Consider the following 12,790-nt stretch of genomic DNA (forward strand, 5'->3'; position numbering starts at 1 on the left):
TCTTTGTTGTCTGTCTGGCTCAGGTTAAACTCTTTGTGAAACATGAACAAACACAAACAATGAACACCACAGAACTTTCTTTTATTATCCAGTCTGTCAAGTCAGTTATAACGGAAAAAGAACATAAATAAACTACTTTAATGTAGATTTTCTTTAGGGCTCCGTGCATAATCTCCAGTACTTCCCGATACCGATACCAGCGTTTTAGGCAGTATCGGAGCCGATACCGATGGTATCGGACCATCTCTATCCAAGACCAGGACTAGTCGAGTCAAGTTTGGCTTCATGAGGGGACAGGAACACCTTCTTATGGTTCTGCATTGAATCTGCGCCGTAGGTACGTATGGAAGTACGTATGTAGGTACGCAGAGACCACCACTGGAGTCAGTACTTGCTCTGGAGCTTAAAGCCTATCACTCTCTCACTCGCTCTCCACAGAAGACCAAGAAGAGCAGTGAATTATCATTTTTGAGAACGTGGAACCATGAAATGTTTTGGCATGTTTGCTAAAAAAAACAAAAGCATATTGATGAATATTGTTTTGGTTTTACAGGCCAAAACTTCACTGATTCGGGTTCCCCTCCCAGCTCTTATCGGCGTGTTGTTCCCAGCTGCAGCAGGCAGCTGTTTTCAGTGTCAAGGCTCAGCTCCAGACAGCAGACAGACACAGTAGCAAGTACTGTATCTGTGAACATACGTGGTGGTAGCAGTGGACCTATCCGCGTCCTGCCAGACGCTATTGGCAGCTACAGACGGGGTTCAGGTGTGTGGGACGGGCCACGACAATGGCGGACGTGATAGACAGATGGTTCATCCAATCACCCGTTAGGTATTTTTTTGAAAGTGCCTTCCCTTTTCCAATGACAGCTTCTCACGTGGTCCATCGTCAGGTTTACTAGTTTGTTCTCTACAGTATCGAGACTGTCTCTCCAGCTGTAGGCCCGCTCGGAGACGGTGCCGATCAAAGTAGCAGCGATTCCACGACCAGCACCGGTGCTTTATGGGAAATAAAGAAGTATCCGCGTACCTGACCTCAGGGGGATCATCCCCGTACATGTGGAATATGTAACGGTGGAGAGATAGTCTCTTCACTCAGAGAACCAAGGTTACAACGTAACCGAGGGTTCTTCCTAGTCCAAAGAACAACGTTTGGGTCTTCAGCAGCTAGATGAAAACCTCTTGAAAACATCTTAACACGAATCCAACATATTATAAGCAAATATAAATCAGCCTAGTAGTGAGAAAACAACATAACTAACTGGTCTCTAGGTAAGGTGGTCACTAAGGCCATCCACATATCCAGTTCATCCTGAGGATTCCCTGTGCCACATGTATGTGTAACATTAAAACATGATCTATAAAATCATACCAACAATAATTATGTTAATAGCTTAGTATTCTATTCAATAAAAATGCACGTATAAAGGCTTTAGGCCGCCCTACACATTATTGTATGCCCAGTTTAATATGCAACTTACTTTTATACAATATATGTAGTAGGGGTTCCCTGATCCGTCTCTCTTTTAGTTAAAGCTGTAGTGCGTAATTTCTGTCGCCCCCCCATGAGGAATTCTAAGTAATGACAACCAAACTGTCGGCGCGTCCACATGATACAAGCCTTCCGTGATCGCGCAACACCCCTCACCCCTCCTCCGCGCAGTTGCTAGTAGCCAAGGAGGACACGGAGGATTAAAAAAAACATGATGGACTCTTCAGAAGAGGTCATTATCTTCACTCGAGTTTCTGAGCGGGAAACTCGCCGGACGCCATAATCTTCTGAACGTAGTCCTACTGAGAAATCCAGAGAGTTGTGTGGAGCTGATAGTCTTAATTAGCTTTGGAGCAACTCATTTGGCAACGGCTGGAATGTAACGGACGTTCGTTAATATCAAAAAGTTACGCACTAAAGCTTTAAAGGGTCCTTGGCTGAAAAGACGTTGAAGACCCCTGCCCTAGTCTATAGCAGATTCACACTAGACACTGTCCATTGATGGGAGTCTGGTAAACAGACAGAAGACAGACACTGTCCTCACCTCGCGCACCTGTCCGCAGAGCCCCGTGGAGCCACCCTGACCCCCTTCCGCTGTCATAACATTTACATTCCAGCACACGACACGACTCAGGGCCCACCTTTATGTAAATAACTGACTCACTGCGCCCAGGAACATACTTTGGACCGAAACATCACTTAAGATCAGATGTTCATGTACAGTATGCACATTTGGCATTATTTGCGTGCAGCTGATATTCATTTTGAGAGTGACCTCGCGAGAATTCAAAACAGCAGATTGCTTCGTCAGCTACACCGAGCACGCACCAAGCCCGGCCGACGTAGCTCAGAGATACTACTGTATGTGGAAAATGACTACTGAGGAAGTGTGGAAGAGGACAAAGTATGGAAAAAGTCAGGGAAGTAGTTTCCATTGCTTCAGCCTAAGCTCCAAATGTGGCAGCTTTTCATTTTGACCCCATCTTTGCATTTTTTGGTTAATGGCCCAGTTTGAGTTTAAGCAGTGTGTGGTGTACTTGTTTTATTGGTAGATGTGTCGCATGTTTTAACAGTTATTGGGCTCGTTCCAGATGAACTGCACCTCGCCTGTAAAGTGGACGAGAGCAGGCGATGGCAGCCGGGGGGGGGGGGACAGTTTCCAGCAGCCTTCACTCTGAACAGGAAGTCACAGAAACACTCACATCCTTTATGGCTCCGATTCCGATTTATTAAAATGTTATCAGACCCATACATCAGCTCGTACACAGTCTCCAGTTGGTAATATTAAGACTACATACGTTCTGTTACTGATGTTACTAAACAACAGACTGTAAATCATCTGTAATCTGAACAGATTTAGTCTCTCTGATTTCTAAACGTCACTATCAGCCACACAACTTGTCTTCTGTACAGAATGAGCCTTTAAATCAGACAGATAGAGATTAAAATCCCTCCAAATGAAGCACAATAAAAAGTTGATATAAAACATCATCATGTGTAGTTGATGCTGAACAAATCAGCTGTTAGATCAGCCGAGAGGCAGGCGTTTCCCAGCATGCCCCGGGTCCGCCTGGGTCTTGCATCATTTGCGTGGTTTTGTGGATTTGCTGTGTTTGTTGGACTGGGAATCAAGGTGAATGAGAAGCAGCTGTGATTGGCTGGACCACCCCCCCCTCCACCCCCTCCACAGTTTAGGATTGGCCACAAGATAGTATGACGCGCTTGTTAAAGATGGATGTGAACCAGGTGCAGAGGAAGATAAGAGGACAAAAGACAAAGAATCATGGGCGTGACCGGCAGGAGGAGAGATTTATTTTTAGTACCTTTTAACGCTGTGCAGAAGTAACCGGTTTTATTTTAAATAAATGATTGCGGAATCATCCTCTGGAACACAGGACCTCACACAACCGCGTATTTTCACATGACTCACAAATCAGTCACAGATCTAATCTGTATCTGAAATTGAAGGAACAATCCACTTAACATTGTTCAACCGCTGTCGTTCCAAACACTCAAAGTTTCTACACACAACTAAATACATCACCACCTGGGTTGGGCTATAACCACCTAGCAGCTAATAGCTATTTAAGTGATTTTATTGGCAAGGCAAGAATAGTTTGGAACAAACTGAACATACACATCAACAGAAATATTCCCATGCATGCTGACACTTCTTTGTCTTGACTTTTAGTTGCTTTGGAATCCAGTATAACTGCTGCAGTATGAATCCAGCTGTCGGAATCTGCAAAAGGAGGCAAGCTGCAATCTTTTCAGAGCCACCTTTCAAGACTACAGAAGGTGAGAAATTAGGGATTTTCACACTGCACTTGCAGAAAACTTTCACACTGGCACAATCTGACCTTTTTTTGGTACGGTGGCCTTAAACGGTCTAAAACACTTATAATACAGCAATGTGCACGTATGTTTTTGTTCAGGTGCTGTGAACACATCTAACCCCCAGCCCCGTAGCCGAGTTCAGGAATATGTAGATTATTACTAGTGACATTCCCTGTAACCTGACGTCTGCTGTATTAGTGTATTATGTACACGCTTAGCGCAAATATTCATTCATGAGTGTGGATGCTCCCATCGTTGTCGTAATAGTTAAAGTTTTTTTTTGGCACGGAAAGCCCCAAATGTTAGGCCAATATAATAATAATAATAATAATAATAACTCGACAAAATGTGAACAGGGTAGGCAAATGAGTACTCCCCATTGTGATTTTATTTGATCAACTATCAGGAGCAGTTTTGCCTTTTTCTGACTCCGCTTTTAGGAATCACATTCTGTAGGTACAGGTTTTTTTTTTTTTTTTTTTTTGCTGAATATACAGCAGCAGTGAGTCACTGGAATGTATTACCGGTCCGTACCCTTAAAGGAACACGCCGAATTATTGGGAATTTAGCGTATTCACCGTAACCCCCGGAGTTAGACAAGTCCATACATACCCTTCTCATCTCCGTGCGTGTTGTAACGCTGTCTGACGCACCCAGCGGCATCAGGCCAGCACAGAACCTGCAGGTGAATGGTTCCAGTAATCCTACTGCTCCGAATAAGTGACAAAATAACACCAACATGTTCCTATTTACATGTTGTGATTTATAGAATCACAGCGTGTACAAAAAACAACGTAACATGACCGTAAACAAACCGGGAACTATATTCTCAGAAGGCGAAGCACTGCTACTTCTGATACTTGGGCGGAGTGATTTGCTTTGCAGCAAGCCTGTCTGAGAATATAGTTCCCGGTTTGTTTACTGTTAGAAGATGGCTGTGTCTCATGTGACCTTATTTTTTGTACCCGCTGGGACTATACAAATCACAACATGTAAATAGGAACATGTTGGCGTTATATTGTCACTTATTCGGAGCAGTAGGATTACTGGAACCATTCACCTGCAGGTTCTGTGCTGGCCTGATGCCGCTGGAGTCGTCAGACAGCGTTACAACACGCACTGAGATGAGAAGGGTATGTATTGACTTGTCTAACTCTCGTGGTTACGGTGAATAAGCTAAATTCCCAATAAGTCGGCGTGTTTCTTTTAACAGGGAAGCCAGTTTTCACAGTTTTCACAAACTCACCCTCCTAGTATTGGCAAAATGTTACCAAGCTTCTAGAATCAAATGTTTCAGTGTAACACTTTCTGGTACGACCAGATCTTACTGTATATTTTAGTTTTTGCCAACATATGCAATGAAGATGATCTGTTCTGGAGCGCTCTTAAATTCAAACAAATAAGGAAGGTGCAAGACAGTCTTGTTTTAAGTTAAAAAAACCTTTATGGGTTGTTACCCAGCTCTATTATAGACGTACTAACAATTTCAAAATAAAATAGCAACCTAAATAAGGAAGATTGCCTTGGAACTTCTTTTTTGAGCCCATTAAGATGATTGCTGAGGATTATTTTCAGCTGTAGTGAGTATTTGTATCAGCGTGTGTGTGGGTGTGGGATTGAGTCAAAATAAATTACAGTGTGTGTGTTGCAACAGTGTGACTAACAATGCTGCTCTATGGCACAGAGGAAGAATATACAGTACAGGCCAAAAGTTTGGACACACCTTCTCATTCAATGTGTTTCTTTATTTTCATGACTATTTACATTGTAGATTCTCACTGAAGGCATCAAAACATGTCTTATATTTTAGATTCTTCAAAGTAGCCACCCTTTGCTTTTTTTGATAACTCTGCAAACCCTTGGTGTTCTCTCAATGAGCTTCATGAGGTAGTCACCTGAAATGGTTTTACCTTCACAGGTGTGCTTTGTCAGGGTTCATTAGTGGAATTATTTCCCTTATTAATAAAAAAGCAAAGGGTGGCTACTTTGAGAATCTAAAATATAAGACATGTTTTCAGTTATTTCACACTTTTTTGTTAAGTACATAATTCCATATGTGTTCATTCATAGTTTTGATGCCTTCAGTGAGAATCTACAATGTAAATAGTCATGAAAATAAAAAAGAAACTCATTGAATGAGAAGGTGTGTCCAAACTTTTGGCCTGTACTGTATATCAGGCTTTATTTATTATATATTTATTTATGCATAAACACTTTAGAGTTGACATTTTAGTCAGGTAGGCAGTGACATCCCACATTCTGCATTCTCCATAACACAACAATTAACGTGACTCTACACCATGCAACACACACACACACACACACACACACACACACACACACACACACCCCATACACACCCATAACTTAACACACACACACACACACACCTCCTGCCCTGTCTGCCAGCTGTGAGCAGCATACGTGCAGTCTCACACATCGTCTCCTCATCGGCCACATCCTTTTTTTCCCTAAATCCCCAAACTAGTTCACCTACATCATTTGCCTGGATGACTAGATTCTTTGCTATGTCTCTATGGTAACTTGTGAAATATTATTAGAAATGTGGTTCCCTTGTTATTAAATTACCTCATAATACAAACTTCCCCCTCCTGTTTTTCTCTCTTTCAGTTTCATTTTTCTGTCCTCTTTTTAACTGCAGACCTGCAGCAGTAATCACCACAGGCTACTGTGCGGATTCAATACAACCTAATATCACCGTCAGGTGTGGTTAAAGGCGCAGCACGGCACACTTCTGACCACACCCATCGTCGACGGCAGGTGCGGCAACATAACAAAGTCAACCTGTTCGTATAGACAGCCCATCCCACACATGAAATCACATGGCTGCAATATATAGAACACAGGCCATTTGTGCTGATCATCTCAGAGCAACTTCCACTGTAATAACCAATTACACAGACAGTGTTTATCCCAAAGGGAAATTGCAGAGTCACAGCAGCCATGTCACAAGTAAGAATCCCAAAACAAACATACAGTAAGAACACTCAAAGAGTTATATAGGAAGTAAAAATCATAAAAACCGAAAATCCTAACCAGAATCTGAAGTATTACTCAAATGTAGGCTCATAATATAAATATTCAATGATCTGAATCTCACTGACTAGGTTTGCACGTACATCTTAGTCTGGTTTTTGCCCTTATTATGAAAAAGACAATTATTCTGACCTAGCTGTTATATAATATTATAATTATTATTATTATAATATTCATGTTTACGTGTAGCCGTGCAAAATAGGATTTTTCAAAGTTTTTCCACATGTGGGGGGACTTGTTCGACCGTGCAAACACATTCTCCCTCTTTTATTTATTCTTTCTTGAAAAGTTTGGCGTTGCAATGTTTGGCCAAATCCAAAAACCTGTTGATATCCGAGTCTTTCATCATGTTTAAAAGTAGCTGCGTGTCTCCTTCTTTCCTTTTTGGTTCAGGAAATCTCCACCGCAGCCTTGCCATAAACTGTCACAAACTGCAGTAAAAACCCCGATTGAGACACAGATTCCGAATGCTCTGCATACATGTCCAAAGAATGCCTCTAAAACCCGAATAACACCGGTGTATCCTACATTTCTTACTCGGAAAATGCCAAATTAGGAAAAAGGCTGCTCACTGAGATGATTAAATAAATGATTAAATTAATGTTTGAATCGTTTATTGGTGTTTTAAGCCCCCAATGTCTCCTTCCAGGCAGTGCTGCCTAGGCTATGGTTATGGTTAGGGTTATGGTTAGGGTTATGGTTAGGGTTAGGGTTAGGTGCCTTGAAGTCAACGGTCGCAGCGCTGCCTTGAAGGAGACGTTGGAGGCTTAAAAGACAAGACTTAAAAGAGCGTTTGAATCACAATTTACAAAGACAAGACTAAAGCAACTTTGAGTATAACAGGATTTGTGATTCCACTTATAGTGGTTCCATTCCCCATATAAAGCTGCCCTGCTGGGAACTTTCCACAGGCGTTCATATAATCAGCATAACGGTTCCACCGGCTGATGTTGGTGTGGAAAATATTGTCTTGGCACGCATTAGGACCAACTGAGCCTCATTTGATTTGCACTAAAGTTTGCCTTGACCTAAGCAAGCAGGTGTTTTTGTCTGAAAGACTAAAATGCCAGGAGCTTCTGAAGTAAACATGGAGTCAGTGGTATCGATCCGTCCTCAAAATGTCACTAAATGCCCTTTTTAGTAATATGGAATCTTTTGACAGTCCAGTGCAGATGTTTGGCTTGGTGCCCAATTCATTTCCTTTAGGATACTACATAAGTTACATAACTTTCAGGCTCTGGTATTCGGCCAAAAGTGGTGCGTACGCATCCAACGACTCCACAACAATCTGAACTTGAACTCTGACATCCCGATGACGTAAAATGGCAAGTGCCGCCACCTCTGTTGCATGCGATGCCAGCTCCCGACCTCGGAAAAAACCTTCCAAGAGGGATCAAGAGGAGTAATACTTTGTTACACAAACACACAGAGCTAAGTACCTGTGACCTTAACCCTAGATCGCTGTAGTCGATGGATGTTCAAACCTGTTTTGACTATGACGCAGCACTTGAATAACATCCTTCCTCAAACAGTAAACATAATAAGACAAACCATCCACTCCCACATCTAATAAGCAATACTATCTTAGGTCAAATGATGAGTACTACAGTATTTTCCAATAAATGTACATATTACGTACGTATTAATATTCTGTGCACATGTCAGTCATATCACTGCATACCGAGCATTTAGCATCTTTGATAAGACATTTCAGTAAATTAATTGTTGTCTTCTCAGGCAAGAAAGCAAAACATTAAACTAAATCCATAGACTGAGATTTAAGGCCATAAAGTACGGAAGACGATAAGGGCCATATGTGAAACATTAATTTGAGTTTAAAGTCACAATGCTGAGAATAGAGTCAGAATCTCAGAATTTTGATTTCAAAAAAATCTCAGAACTCTGAATTTGTTCTCAGAACTCAAATACTTTTATACATGTGGTCGTAATACTTTTCCATAATAATCATTTTGTTAAACTGACAGAGTAGAAGGCGGACTGTACAGGCTAACACAGTTAGTCTCAGAGGTATTTCCCCCACAAGGTGTACTCAACTACAAAATATCTATATGCCAGGAATAATTGCTCTCTCACACGATTAGGAACATGTCAGCAAGAGAATATTCCTCAAATATCTCCACTGGTGATGAATGCACAGTGCAGTTGATCATTTACAGAAATATACTTATTTCATTTACAAAAAACTGCAATAGTTACTGAAAAATGTTACATCACCAAAAACAGGTCAAATAACAGTAATGATGGCCTTTATTTATATAGCAGTTTAAAACACGTTTGCTTTTACAGAAAAATAAATTAAAGTAAATGGCACCTCCAAGTGGAGCAGAACCAACAGTGCACAGTAACACTTTACTTGAAGGTATCTAAAGATGCGTTAAGTCATAAACGTTTGACTTGTTTATAATGTTTATGACACGTTCATTGCAGTGTCATGTCACTCTTATGTAGATACCTTCAAGTAAAGTGTAACCCAGTGCACTAACCCTCGGAAGACAAATGTACCCTTTAGTAATGCACTTGAAGAGTTTTACAGTTTATACATGTACAGTTTAAAGGAATGCAATATTGAGAATTCTTTTTTTTTGCAGGTTGGAAAACCCATTGAAACAATACTTACAAGAATGGGCAAATTGTGAAATTTCTGCAGTAATGAGAAACCAAAATACAAATAAAAAAACCGCAAAACTCTCAACATATAAAGAAAGGGATTGAGGTCATTTACATGCCAATTATTCCTGCTACGGTTAGTCTAAGCACTGGGATTGACAGAACAAATGATTAGGGGAGTTGAGTTCATACCATCATCATAATCGCACTGTTTAAAATATGGGTAGAGCTTCTCAGTGAAGTTACAGCCAGTGAAGGAGTAGATGAGAGCTGCAGCATCTACGTCATAAAAGGAGACCAGACCCTCCTCGTAATCCACAAACACCCCCACCTGCTGAGGCCGAGACTTCAGAGCGAGAGGGATTGAAGGGTCAGCGAGAGCTTTGTACTGATTGCCAACACTCGAGCACACGGTCCAGAAGCCATTCATAGGGCACAATGATAAGAAGATCTTCTTCCTGTTGATTGTCTCTCTGGCCACTCCTAAAGCCCAGGCAGTCTCCCCTTTGACTTGAACTTCATAGTAAAATCTTCCTGAAGAAAAACTTTGCTTTCCTAGGACAGAATTACAAGACATCCTCTTTGGGTTGTCTAGAAGATTCTGTTTTTTATCACTGAGCCTGACTTGCTTCCCATCATCAGACAGGATAAGATAGAGATTGGCTGTTTCGGGATCAAGAGTCACGTCCACCGCAAACTGCCGAACCCTCTTCAGCTCGACAGCACCGCACAGCTTCTTCGTCTCTTTGCCGAGTGTCTCCTCCAGCTGAGCCAAAGCTCTCCTCATCGCCCCCTCATATGATGAGTGAACTCTGACCTCTGTCCAGTCTTTGGTGGGCGGAGCGGGGTTCAAGGACGGGAAGCTTTGGAGCAGTCGTAGGTGGTCTTCGGTGCGTGAAAGCTGCTCCAGCTCTGAGCTTCTCTTCTTCAACTCAGCGATTTCCTCTTCCAGCTCTTTGATGAAGCCTTCAGTCCGTTTCTCTGTCGTTTGGTGCTTCTCTGTAAATATGTCAATGAGCTCAGCCAGACTTCTCTCAGCAGACGTTATCAGAGAAGTGAAGACCTGCACGCTGGCTGCTGTCTCTTTGTCTGCCTCTTCCTGACTCAGCTTGACTGACCGTTTCAGCTCCTGAATCTTCAGCTCTCTCTCTCGGATCATCTGCTGAACTCCGGCCTCTGTCTTTCCCAGCTCAGCTTTCTTTCCTTTATATTCTTCTAACAGAGGAACGATGAGATGAAGCTTGTGACTTGATTCGGCACAAATCTGACACACACACATCTGGTCAGTCTTACAAAACAGCTCCAGTGGTCTATCGTGCCTCTTACACATTCTGCTTTCCAGGTCCTCACAGTAGGAGACCAGACACACCAGACAGGACTTGAGGGCCTTCACTTTGGTTCCAGCGCAGACGTCACAGAGAACTTCTCCTGTGTTGGCATGTTGCTCCTCTGCTCCTTTTGAACTGACTGCCTGAACTGAGCAGCCATCTTGGATGTAAAAGTGTTGACCTGAAGTTTAGGTCTTCTGTCAAAAAGTTTTTTACACATGGGACACTGTCTCTGGACATTAACGTTCAAGTGTTCGGTGATGCAATTCTTGCAGAAGTTGTGTCCACATGGTATGGTGACTGGATCAGTGAACACATCCAGACAGATGAAGCACAGAAACCGATCTTCAGAGAGGAGACTGCTGGCTGTTGCCATGTCTAAGAAAAAAAAAAATTTAAGTAGGAAAAAACTTAACTTAATTTTAATATGTAGATCAAGCAAGCTTTTTGCAATGATTTTAAAGTGTATTTCCTAAAAAACCCTATAATGCTTTTTTGAATTTTCCCCATCTATTAGTGTGTTTTTAAGTTTAGTGTATGTAACAGATGTAACAGCCTTGCCCACATTCCTGTTTGAATCAGTGATGTCAGTGAAGCCAGCCCAGTTTTTCACATGTGCTGCCTGAGCAAGCACAGCCCGCCCAGTGGCTTATTTCAATTTGGTTGACCAATCACAACAGAGTGGGTCAGCCGACCAATCGGAGAAGACTGGGGTTTTCGGGAAGGCGGGTAAAGAGCTCAGACGGATCGTTTAAAAAATACACTTTCACAAATACAATGATCGGCTGTACTCACTCGTTGCGTTGTACTCAGAGGCTCTGTTGTACCGTCCACCTGAAGTTGTTTGTTGAGAGAGAGAGAGAGAGAGAGAGACTTGTCCAGACTGCAGCAGTGCTTTCTGTTGCTCTGAGTTTTCTGACTTTCAGTTTCTTTTACTGTAAAGCATGTGACTGTGAAACACTCCCCTCCCCCTTTCCCACGCTCTCCATCAAAACTATTGTATAACTTTGAAGGTAGCCAACTTTGAATCAAATTTAAGGGGACAATCCGGCTTCAAGGTGTTATGACGAAATGTCTGAAAAGCACAATTTCTTTAGGAAAAATGCAAATTAGTGTTCAAACAACTGGGAACAAAAACCTTGTGAGAGCCTGTTTAACCTGCAAACCGACAGATGAGTCCAAACTGTAGTAACATTGCTTCAAATTTAACATATTGAGAACAGAGGAGCTGCGCTTTACAAGCAACTGCCTTTAACACATGCCATTTCCTTTACAATCAGCTCATCAGATCCTTTGGAGAGGACTTCTAATGCTGCAATGCCCACTGGTGGCCATGTTGGAAAGGTTCAGCTGATCAATAATTGTAGCATATATGTAGCATATCACAACAAGATTTCCTGATTGGATTCGTTTTTAACAATTTATTAAAATAAGGGAATAGGTTAAATGATTCTTTCTTCACAAACGGGGTCAAAATCCTAATTATTTTTTCATGTACATTATGTTCAATATTTAAAAAAGTCTTTTTAAATAGTTGCTTTTGGTGATTCTCTCAATATATTGTTATATTTTGACATTGTTGCAGACAACTTTAATAAATAGACTATAAATAACCATAGTCATTTGATTCACTGTCTACAGCCATGGTAGCATCCTGTGAGGCTATACTACAGCAGGGCTTTAAGCTAAATGCGAATGTCAACATGGTCACAGTAACAATGCTAATGCTAACATGCTGATGCCTAGCAGGTATAATGTTTAACATGTTCTATGTCTTAGTTTGGTGTGTTAGCATTGCTCAATTAGCGTTTAACGTAAACAACAGCTGGGGCTGATGGGAATGTAATAAGTTTGATAATACACCAGTAATCTCAAGTTTAACAATGTCCAGGAACTGGGAATATTACTTTAGTTAGACCCATTTATTACCTTTTACAGTTGGTCCTTATAA

The 12,790-nt window shown here is 41.6% G+C and overlaps 1 pseudogene; it reads right to left on the minus strand.

The window, feature by feature from the left end:
- Window positions 1-9,349: 9,349 nt before the first annotated feature.
- Window positions 9,350-11,740, minus strand: LOC114550371 (E3 ubiquitin-protein ligase TRIM21-like; annotated as a pseudogene).
- Window positions 11,741-12,790: the final 1,050 nt, after the last annotated feature.

This window comes from Perca flavescens, chromosome 23 (assembly GCF_004354835.1).
Source record: "Perca flavescens isolate YP-PL-M2 chromosome 23, PFLA_1.0, whole genome shotgun sequence".
Lineage (NCBI taxonomy): Eukaryota > Metazoa > Chordata > Actinopteri > Perciformes > Percidae > Perca > Perca flavescens.